Source organism: Physeter macrocephalus, chromosome 5, assembly GCF_002837175.3.
Source record: "Physeter macrocephalus isolate SW-GA chromosome 5, ASM283717v5, whole genome shotgun sequence".
Classification (NCBI taxonomy): Eukaryota; Metazoa; Chordata; class Mammalia; order Artiodactyla; family Physeteridae; genus Physeter; species Physeter macrocephalus.
This window is the reverse complement of record NC_041218.1, coordinates 54,015,938-54,027,467: the sequence shown is the minus strand read 5'-3', so window position 1 is coordinate 54,027,467 and position 11,530 is coordinate 54,015,938.

Sequence of the window (11,530 nt, the reverse complement as noted above, 5' to 3'; positions counted from 1 at the left end):
GACAAAGTGAGAGAGTGGCATGGACATATATACACTACCAAACGTAAAATAGATAGCTAGTGGGAAGCAGCCGCATAGCACAGGGAGATCAGCTTGGTGCTTTGTGACCATCTAGAAGGGTGGGATATGGAGGGTGGGAGGGAGACGCAAGAGGGAAGAGATATGGGGATATATGTATATATATAACTGATTCACTTTGTTTTAAAGCAGAAACTAACACACCATTGTAAAGCAATTATACTCCAATAAAGATGCTCAAAAATTTTTAAAAATTAAAAAAAAAAAGAACAAAGTGGTGATGAAAGTCCTAGATTCTTTGAAAAACACTTTACTAAGCTGATAATTCTAGTGAACAAGGTGGGGGTAAAAATGTGATCTATTATCTCACTAGGGGTACAATAAGCCAAGCTCAGCAGGGCCAAGATTGCATTATTACCCTCCAGGAACAAAATGTCACCCTGCCATAGATTACAGAGTTTTATGACCCCCATATTCCAGATATCTTGGCTCAGATTCAAATCCCAGTCAGTAAATTCAAATGTGGTCCTGGTATCTGTCCTAGAATTAATCAGTCATGGCCAGAAACAAGGCTTGGTAACAGTCACGGGGGCATCACTGTGCACATGAAGAGTCACTCTAGTTTTTTTTCTTTTTGGCTGTGCCATGGCTTGCAGGATCTTAGTTCCCCAACCAGGGATCAAACCTGTGCCCTCTGCACTGGAAGCACAGAGCCTTAACCACTGGACCATCAGGGAAGTCCCCAACTCTACTTAAATCCATTATGTTCTTTTTTACTTGGTTCTCAACACATGTACACACACACACCACACACACATATACCTTTGTTTCCTTAATCCAAAAATGTCACCACCTAATAAGATCTAAACTCTCCCACGCACATGTAATTCCTCCCCATCAGCACACAATTTCCAGTTTATATCCTGCAACTTAACCAGAATTCTTTCCCCTATAGCAATACCCCAAACTTCCACTTTGCCTTCCCAACATAATAACTCATATTAACAATTAAAGGGAACGAGTATAGGGATTTGCTATTTGCCACACACTGGTAAATTGTTAACAACAGCATTCTGGAGGGAAAATGTCTTGATTTATAGCATTTGCTAATTTCCATAAACACTTTCACCATGGCCAAGTTTGAGCTAGCAATATGATGTCACTGAACTGTGGAGTTGGAAAGAGATTTACACAAGCAGCTCTGTAAGTAAATACAAGCTGGCTCCAGCACACCTATATAATTATACAATCAAGAACTGGGGAAATTCTGGAGTTTTATGCCCTATTGATTGTCTTCTTAGGCATATTTAGCTCATTTTCATTTATTCCCTTACTCTCAATATCTCCCCTTACTAGTAGAATTCAGTGATGTTCTGTAACATCAGGAATTAGTGCAAGCATTAAGCCAGGATCCAATAGTCTCCCCCAATTTTTTAAATATCTCTTTTCTTATGTATTTACTAAATCAACCCATCCCATTTGAAGAAATATTGGAACAACTTTCACAATACATACATTTAGTGTTATAATAGCATCATTTTCTTAAGCTTCCTCTTGTTCAAGAAGGGAGATGCTCAGCTCAGAAAATTAGGTAATAAAATGAGTATGTGGCAATAAAATGGGTATCTGGTTGATTCAGATTGGAATTTTTAAGTTTTCCTGCAAATTAAGTGGGGCTTAATTAATTAAATCAAGTAGGAACAGTCCATTTTATTTCCTTAGAACATACGGTTAATGAGACATAGTTGGTATAAAGTCTTTTGCCAGACTACGCACCTACTCTGGGGTATTGCACTGATCTTACCACCACCTCCATTAGGTAGCCATGTACCTATTCTGCTTCAACTTATGATCAATATAAGTTCCATAAAGGCAGAGGCATTGTATGTTTTGTTCCAAGAATTTTTCTGACATCAAAAGGAAGGAGGGAAGTAAGGAAGGGAGGGAAATAGGGAAGGGGAAATGTTGAAAGATTGATCAAACGTGATAAAAAAAAATAGAATCTGGAAGTTTGAAGGCACCTGATGTTATCTAATTCAGAAGCCTCATCTACAGATTAGGAAATGGAATACTGGAAGAGGTCAAAATACTTGTCCATGGATAGCCCATCTATAAGTGCCAAGTCAGAACACAGGTCATAGGTATCCTGATTCTATAAAAGGCAGTCTACTTTTAGGAAAGACTATAAAATTGGATACAGGATGGAAAATTGCCATGGAGGCATACCGAGGTATACAGAGAAGTGTGGAGTAAAAGGGAATAGATTTTTAATACACCACAATTGTGTAAAATCATGCCATTCTTTAGAATTAAAGTAAGTAAAATGCACCAGAACTCTTGGATTCTTGCTTTCAGCTTTCTGATTCCTGGCTGTCCCAGTGTCTCCAAAGGTGCTGACATTCACAATGGAGTTTTTTTTTTTTTTTTTTTGTCAAAACAGAGATGACTTCCTTCCACTTGGCCTCCAACACATTCTGTGGAGAGGTCATTCCAAACTGTTATTTTGGTATTTCACTGTTTGGAGGGTCACAAACTATTTACAGAAGCAGGTAGATTCTCTACACATTTGTCTGAAAGGCAAAGTGCTTTGTTATCATCTTCATTTATCATGAATAATCCAAAATTTTATACCCCCAAAATGGAAAGATAAAAGAATCATCTGATTCCATTCAGGAAGGTCATTCTTTGAAATGCTAAAAGTCTACTAAAATTTCACTAAAAATACACTATAATAATAATAAAATAAGTTGAATTTTCTTTCTATATTTTGGTCTATGAATCAAACTCTATCTCAATGTATAAATTAATCTCTGAATGCATAAATCTTGCTTTGTCAAAATAAATTAAAAACAAAAACAAAAAACTGTCACTTTGAGTATCACAAAAGACTCAGCGCTCTCATTATCACTGTAGGATAGAACATCCAATTAAGCTTTCTTAGAATTTTAGGAAGCTTCAGTTCTGGGCCACAGTTCTGTAATGATACTCAGTAGGATGAAGCTTTCACTTTCCCTATTTGAAAGCTGCTTTTTTCTTAAAGGAGAAAATTGTGCCAATCAAATTTGAATTTTTCTAGAACAAATAGGTGATTTAGGAAAAGACCAATGCATATCATTTGTAGCACTTTTTTTTTTTTTTTCAGTAATCCTTCCAATATAACTTTAGCTGCCAAGGTACAGAAAGGTTCTAAAAAAGAAAAGCTGAATATAAAGACCTACGGAAGGATGGGTGAGTTATGGCTAACAAAGGTGACACGTTGGAAAGAGATAATTTGGATAATGATTCACTCAGTCTTTCTATGATCCAGGTAATCTAGTGTATCATTTATGGAATGATAATGAAGAGGAAGAAATAGAAAGAATTATCAACCAAACACATACTCCGCAAGGGACTGGGTAAGTTACAAATCTCTCTGACATTAATACACTCTTGTTGCGAAGATACGTCAAAAAGATAAGATGTCTACAAAGAAGGAGCTTTATAGGATGAGATGTTTAGACAAATCTTAACAGAAGATGTGAATCCTTGGAAGTTCAATAGGATATTTAAAACCAGTGAAGCAAGGGGAAAGGGTGATAACATTACAGCTTGCAGAAAATTCAGAGATATTATATATTGCACTTACATGAATTTGGAATCAGATGCAACTAACAACTTGCCCTAACACTTACAAGATACAGAAACTTAGTTACTTAACCTCCATGTAAAATAACAACAACAATATAATAAATACTAAGTGTCTGTTACCCGTCAATGATTACTTTAAATGTTTTTACATGTATTAATTTATATAACCTTCACAAAACCTAGGACGTCATTAGTATGATTATCCCCTATTTACAGATGCTGGAATTGAGATATACAGATGTTACAAAATTTGCCCAAGTTCATACAGCTAATAAGTGGTGCAGAAGGGATTTCAACACAGGTACTCAATAAATGGAAGTTATTTTTTACTTAAAATATTTTAAAATAATGAAATAAAAAGCTCTATAAAATAATGGATAAAACAACTTTTCAAATTGAAAAAACTTTGCAAACATCGTATTTTTATTGCAGAGTTTCCCCATTTCCTCTATTGAGGTTAGTGTATTATAATCTCTTATATAATGACTATTCAAAAGCAGAGTAGGTTACATAGAAATGGAAATCAGCCTAAAATATTTGTTATCCAGGAGTCATTGTTCTACTCAAGATTACTGGATATAGTAAATTAACCTAGGGCAACACTGTACTGCTATATCGGAATGATAAAAAATGTGAGTAACTTCATGAGTCATTTATCAAATGCAGCTGAATAAATTACTAAGAGTTCAAACACACACGTTAGGAAAAAATTAACAAGTGCTTAAAAAAGAAAACATTCAATATTATGTACATATATTTATAGGACGTGTGTGTATGTGTGCGTGTAAATTCACAGTAATCTGTATGCATATTATGGATTGTCTGTAAATTTTGATATTTTAAATTCATTATAACATAGAGTGTTCTGTGTGTTTGCTTCCGAAGTGCTATTTTGTTATTTTCAACCAAATAAACTAGGCGGATCAATAAAAAGCAATACAACTTAATCAGATAAAAGTATGCAGAAAATATTCATGAATACCGTTATCTTAATCAGTCTGAAGAAGGGTTCCAAAGGAGCAGTTTGCTCTTTTACCATTTAAATTTTATTCCTAACAAAGATAAAAACTGTCTCTTCATTTAGGATACTTTTTCATATTTAAGTCAAAGTGTACACTAATTTCCTACATGTTAATTATGCTAGAGCAGAATACAGGTTTTTTTTTAATTGGTGAGGGTTTATTTTTTTCCTGTCATTTTAATGTAAGATTGACACAAACTGCTACAACACCTGAGATTCTACAGAGAACTACATGCTTCTGCTATTGAAAACCTTTGCGGAAGCACTTGAACCTTACTTCTTAAAGAAATGAATATGGAGGTTTCAAGCATTTTTGTCAGCACGCTGCCATTCACAACAACCTTCTAGGTACTTATTTTCTACCTTTTCCTAAAAAGGTAGTTCTCACTCACTAGACCCCCACACACCACTGACAGATTCAAAGCTCCTGAGCTCAGAAGTGATCAAAACAGAGAGAGAAGTATAATTAGTAGTCCAAAGTTTGGTTTAAATATTTGAAGAACACCAAACACCCAATAACACATACCAAATAGATGATTATCGTTTCTATGATGTAATGAATCAACAACTAAAACCACCTAAGACTGAAAATTTCTGTACTCAGTGTCTATTGGTATAAAGCCAATAAGGATTAAAAAAGGATTTCAGTGTCTCCTACAGCTTTAAGAAAAAATTTGGAATTTTTATAACCAATAGTCCTCCAGAATCTGGTCTTCTAACTACCTCTCTGTTTCAGCTCCTGACATTCTCCCAAACTCACTTAGAATTCGTGTTTTGTGTAATATTTGTAGCTTCAAGTGTTCATGAGCCCTGGCACATGCACTCATGGCATTATGGAAAAGTGCATCCGTCTCCCCGTTACTGATCTCACTAGATCCCCTTACCAGTGTCTCCTTCTTCTAAGCCCTTTTCTAAGCCAATCCAGTAGGATTCTGTCTATAATTCTAAGGAGATACAGATAGATGATGATAAATGACTGACAGATAGATTGATAGATAAATAGATAGATAGATCCATTGATCATAACACTTTGTACTGTGTGGCACCGTAGTCATTGATTTTTTTTTTTTTTTTTTTGGTCTCCTTTGCAGAATTAAGCTACTTAAGGACAAGCATTATGTCTTGTTTGACTGCCCTGTAGAACGAAGCAGGCACATAATGTCTGTATTTTATATATGTTAAAATTATGCTAACCTCTATACTTTTGTGTATGTTTAAGTTTTTCCATAATAAAAAGTTTTCAAAATGTCAGTTTAAAACAGAGAACAAGTTCTGTGGCAGTTATCAAACTTATACACAAACCTCTCTAATAATGTATAAAAATTGGTATAGTCAAATGGCTTCAGAATGTTTCAAAAATGCTTACCAACTTCAAATGTTTTAGGTTATTTGGGGTTATTAAACAACAACAACAAAATGAAATCTCATTTAAATTCACATAGAGTGGAGAGAGATTTTTTTGAGATATAATTGACATGTAACATTATATTAGTTTCAGGTATTCAGTATAATGGTTTGGTATTTCTATACACTGTGAAATGACCAAAACAATACATCTGGCTGTTACAAAATGGCTTATTAACCAATTTCAACAATTCATTGCCTGGTTTAATTTTCACAGTCCTTCCACAGGGATCAAGTGATCTAAGCACATTTTTTAAATGGAGGCTTAGATGTCCATTTACTAGGTATGTGCATGGAAAGGGAAAGAGAGAAATGGTAGCACATCAATTTCTCAGTCCTTGCTCCCCCACCATAACTCCCTTTCACCTTCTCTCATGCCTGGTCACATTAGGAAAGCTAATGAGCCGGAGCATGCTCTCTGAGGGAAAGTTGTGACTTTGAGTGGAAGTGTTGTCAATGGCTCATCCTTGGCACAAAGATTAATTTTTCTAATTCTTAAGCAAGTGTCAAGTTCATTCATAAAAAATCACCCTAATGGAGTAAATGTAATGCCGAACACAGCTGACTTTTATAACAACCCCTCAAAAATCCATACATAAAAGCAAAATTAGCTTCTCAACCAGCCTCTCAATCCAATATTGCTACCTCAGAAGTAGCAGATGAAGTGCTTATTGCGCATTCATGTATTTCCTTCTAAGACATATTGGTTCAAAAACATTTTTGATGGATTTAATAAATGAGAACATTCTTTGGCTGGGATAATTAGAACCAGCATAAAGTTATCTTTATATCCTGAACACATTTTGATACAAAATATGCTTACTATTTCTTTATTAAAAAAATTTTAACATCTTTATTGGAGTATAATTGCTTTACAATGGTGTTAGTTTCTGCTGTATAACAAAGTGAATCAGCTATATGCACACATATATCCTCATATACCGTCCCTCTTATGTCTCCCTCCCACCCTCCCTATCCCACCCCTCTAGGTGGTCACAAAGCACCAAGCTGATCTCCCTGTGCTATGAGGCTGCTTCCCACTAGCTATCTATTTGACATTTGGTAGTGTATATATGTCCATGCCACTCTCTCAATTCATCCCAGCTTCCCCTTTCCCCTCGTGTCCACAAGTCCGTTCTCTACCTCTGCACCTTGATTCCTGTCCTGCCCCTAAGTTAATCAGAACCTTTTTTTTTTTAGATTCCATATATATGTGTTAGCATGTGGTATTTGTTTTTCTCTTTCTGACTTACTTCACTCTGTATGACAGACTCTAGGTCCATCCACCTCACTACAATAACTCAATTTCGTTTCTTTTTATGGATGAGTAATATTCCATTGTATATAGGTGCTACATCTTCTTTCTCCATTCATCTGTTGATGAACACTTAGCTTGCTTCCATATCCTGGCTACTGTAACTACTGCTACAATGAACATTATGGTACATGTCTCTTTTGGAATTATGATTTTCTCAGGGTATATACCCAGTAGCGGAATTGTTGGGTCATGGTAGTTCTATTTTTAGGTTTTAAAGGAACCTCCATATTGTTCTCCATAGTGGCTGTATCAATTTATATTGCCACCAACAGTGCAAGAGAGTTCCCTTTTCTCCACACTGTCTCCAGCATTTATTGTTTGTAGATTTTTTGATGATGGCCATTCTGACCAGTGTGAGATGATACCTCCTTGTGGTTTTGACTTGCATTCTCTAATGATTAGTGATGTTGAGCATCCTTTCATGTGTTTGTTGGCAATCTGTATATCTTCTTGGAGAAATGTCTATTTAGGTCTTCAGCCCATTTTTGGATTGGGTTGTTTGTTTTTTTGATATTGAGCTGCATGAGCTGCTTGAATATTTTGGAGATTAATCCTTTGTCAATTGCTTCCTTTGCAAATATTTTCTCCCATTCTGAGGGTTGTCTTTTCATCTTGTTTATGGTTTTCTTTGCTGTGCAAAAGCTTTTAAGTTTCATTAGGTCCCATTTGTTTATTTTTGTTTTTATTTCCATTTATCTAGGAGGTGAGTCAAAAAGGATCTTGCTGTAATTTATGTCACAGAGTGTTCTGCCTAAGTATTCCTCTAAGAGTTTTATAGGGTCTGGCATTACATTTAGGTCTTTAACCAATTTTGAGTTTGTTTTTGTGTATGGTGTTAGGAACTGTTCTAATTTCATTCTTTTACATGCAGCTGTCCAGTTTTCACAGCATCTCTTATTGAACAGGCTCTCTTCTCCATTGTATATTCTTGCCTCCTTTATCAAAGATAAGGTGACCATATGTGCTTGGGTTTATCTCTGGGCTTTCTATGCTGTTCCATTGATCTATAGTTCTGTTTTTGTACCAGTAACATACTGTCTTGATTATTACAGCTTTGTAGTAAAGTCTGAAGTCAGGGAGCCTGATTCCTTCAGCTCCGTTTTTCTTTCTCAAGATTGCTTTGGCTATTCGGGGTCTTTTGTGTTTCCATACAAATTGTGAAATTTTTTGTTCTAGTTCTGTAAAAAATGCCAGTGGTAGTTTGATAGGGATTGCATTGAATCTGTAGATTGCTTTGGGTAGTAGAGTCATTTTCACAATGTTGATTCTTCCAATCCAAGAACATGGTATATCTCTCCATCTGTTTGTATCATCTTTAATTTCTTTCATCTGTGTCTTATAGTTTTCTGCATGCAGGTCTTTTGTCTCTTTAGGTAGGTTTTCCTAGGTATTTTATTCTTTTGGTTGCAATGGTAAATGGGAGTATTTCCTTAATTTCTCTTTCAGATTTTTCACCGTTATTGTATAGGAATGCAAGATATTTTCTATGCATGAATTTTGTATCCTGCTACTTTACCAAATTCATTGATTAGCTCTAGTGGTTTTCTGGTAGCATCTTTAGGATCCTCTATGTGTATTATCACATCATCTGCAACGAGTGACAGTTTTACTGCTTCATTTCCGATTTGGATTCCTTTTATTTCTTTTCCTTCTGATTGCTGCGGCTAAAACTTCCAAAACTATGTTGAATAATAGTGGTGAGAGGGAGTAACCTTGTCTTATTCCTGATCTTGGAGGAAATGGTTTCAGTTTTTCACCATTGAGAATGATGTTGGCTGTGGCTTTGTCATATATGGCCTATATTATGTTGACGTAAGTTCCCTGTATGCCCACTTTCTGGAGAGTTTTTATCATAAATCAGTGTTGAATTTTCTCAGAAGCTTTTTCTGCATCTACTGAGATTATCATATGGTTTTATCCTTCAATTTGTTCATATGGTGTATCACATTGATTGATTTGTGTATGTTGAAGAATCCTTGCATTCCTGGGATAAACCCCACTTGATCATGGTGTGTGATCCTTTTAATGTGATGTTGGATTCTGTTTGCTAATATTTGCTGAGGATTTTTGCATCTATGTTCATCAGTGATATTGGCCTGTAGTTTTCTTTTTTGTGTGATATCTTTGTCTGGTTTTGGTATCAGGGTGATGATGGCCTCGCACAATGAGTTTGGGAGTGTTCCTCCCTCTGCCATATTTTGGAAGAATTTGAGAAGGACAGGTGTTAAGTCTTCTCTAAATTTTGATAGAATTCACCTGTGAAGCCATCTGTCCTGGGCTTTTGTTAGTTGGCAGATTTTTAATCACAGTTTCAATTTCAGTGCTTGTGATTGGTCTGTTCATATTTTCTAATCCTTCCTGGTTCAGTCTTGGAAGTTTGTACTTTTCTAAGAATTTGTCCAGGTTGTCCATTTTATTGGCATATAGTTGCTTGTAATAGTCTCTCATAATCCTTTCTATTTCGGCAGTGTCAGTTTTTACTTCTCTTTTTCATTTCTAATTCTATTGATTTGAGTCTTCTCCCTTTTTTTCTTGGTGAGTCTGGCTAATGGTTTATTAATTTTATCTTCTCAAACAACCAGCTTTTAGTTTTATTGATCTTTGCTGTTGTTTCCTTCATTTCTTTTTCATTAATTCCTGATCTGATCTTTATGATTTCTTTCCTTCTGCTATCTTTGGGTTTTGTTTCTTCTTCTTCTTCTAATTGCTTCAGGTGTAAGGTTAGGTTGTTTATTTGAGATTTTTCCTGTTTCTTGAGGTAGGATTGTATTGCTATAAACTTCCTTCTTAGAACTGCTTTTGCTGCATCCCATAGGTTTTGGGTTGTCGCATTTTCACTGTCATTTGTTTCTAGGTATTTTTCAATTTGTTCTTTGATATCTTCAGTGATTTCATGGTTATTTAGTAGCATTTGTTTAACTTCTATGTGCTTGTATTTTTTACAGTTTTTTCCCTATAACTGATACCCAGTTTCATAGCGCTGTGGTCAGAAAAGATACCTGTTACGATTTCAATTTTCTTAAATTTACTAAGGCTTGATTTGTGACCCAAGATATGATCTATCCTGGAGAATGTTCCATGAGCACCTGAAAGTGTATTCTGTTTTTTTTGGATGGAATGTCCTCTAAATATCAATGAAGTCCATCTGGTCTAGTGTATCATTTAAAGATTTTGTTTCCTTATTTACTTTCATTTTGGATGATCTGTCCTTTGGTGAAAGTGGGGTGTTAAAGGCTCCTAATATTATTGTGTTACTGTCAATTTCCCTTTTTATTGCTGTTAGCATTTGCTTTATATATTGAGGTGCTCCTATGTTGGGTGCATGAATATTTACAATTGTTATATCTTTTCCAGGGATTGATCCCTTGATCATTATGTAGTGTTCTTCTTTGTCTCTTGCAACAGTCTTTATTTTAAAGTCTATTTTTTTGATATGAGAATTGCTACTCCAGCTTTCTTTTGATTTCCATTGGCAAGGAATATTTTTTCCATCCCCTCACTTTCAGTCTGTATGTGTCCCTAGGTCTGAAGTGGGTCACGTGTAGACAGCATATATATGGGTCTTGTTTTTGTATCCATTCAGCCAGTCTATGTCTTTTGGTGGTAGCATTTAATCCATTTAAATGGATTTAATTTAAATTTAATTTAATCCATTTACATTTAAGGTAATTATCGATATGTATGTTCCTATTACCATTTTCTTAGTTGTTTTGGGTTTGTTATTGTAGGTGTTTTCCTTCTCTTGTGTTTGCTGCCTAGAGAAGTTCCTTTAGCATTTGTTGTAAAGCTGGTTTGGTGGTGCTGAATTCTCTTAGCTTTTACTTGTCTTTAAAGGTTTTAATTTTTCCATTGAAACTGAATGAGATCTTTGCTGGGTAGAGGAATCTTGGTTGTAGTTTTTTCCCTTTCATCAATTTAAATATGTCCTGCCACTCCCTTCTGGCTTGCAGAGTTTCTGCTGAAAGATCAGCTGTTAACCTTACGGGGATTCCCTTCTGTGTTATATGTTGATTTTCCCTTGCTGCTTTTATTATTTTTTCTCTGCATTTAATTTATGATAGTTTGATTAATATGTGTCTTGGTGTGTTTCTCCTTGGATTTATCCTGTATAGGACTCTCTGTGCTTCCTGGACTTATTTCGT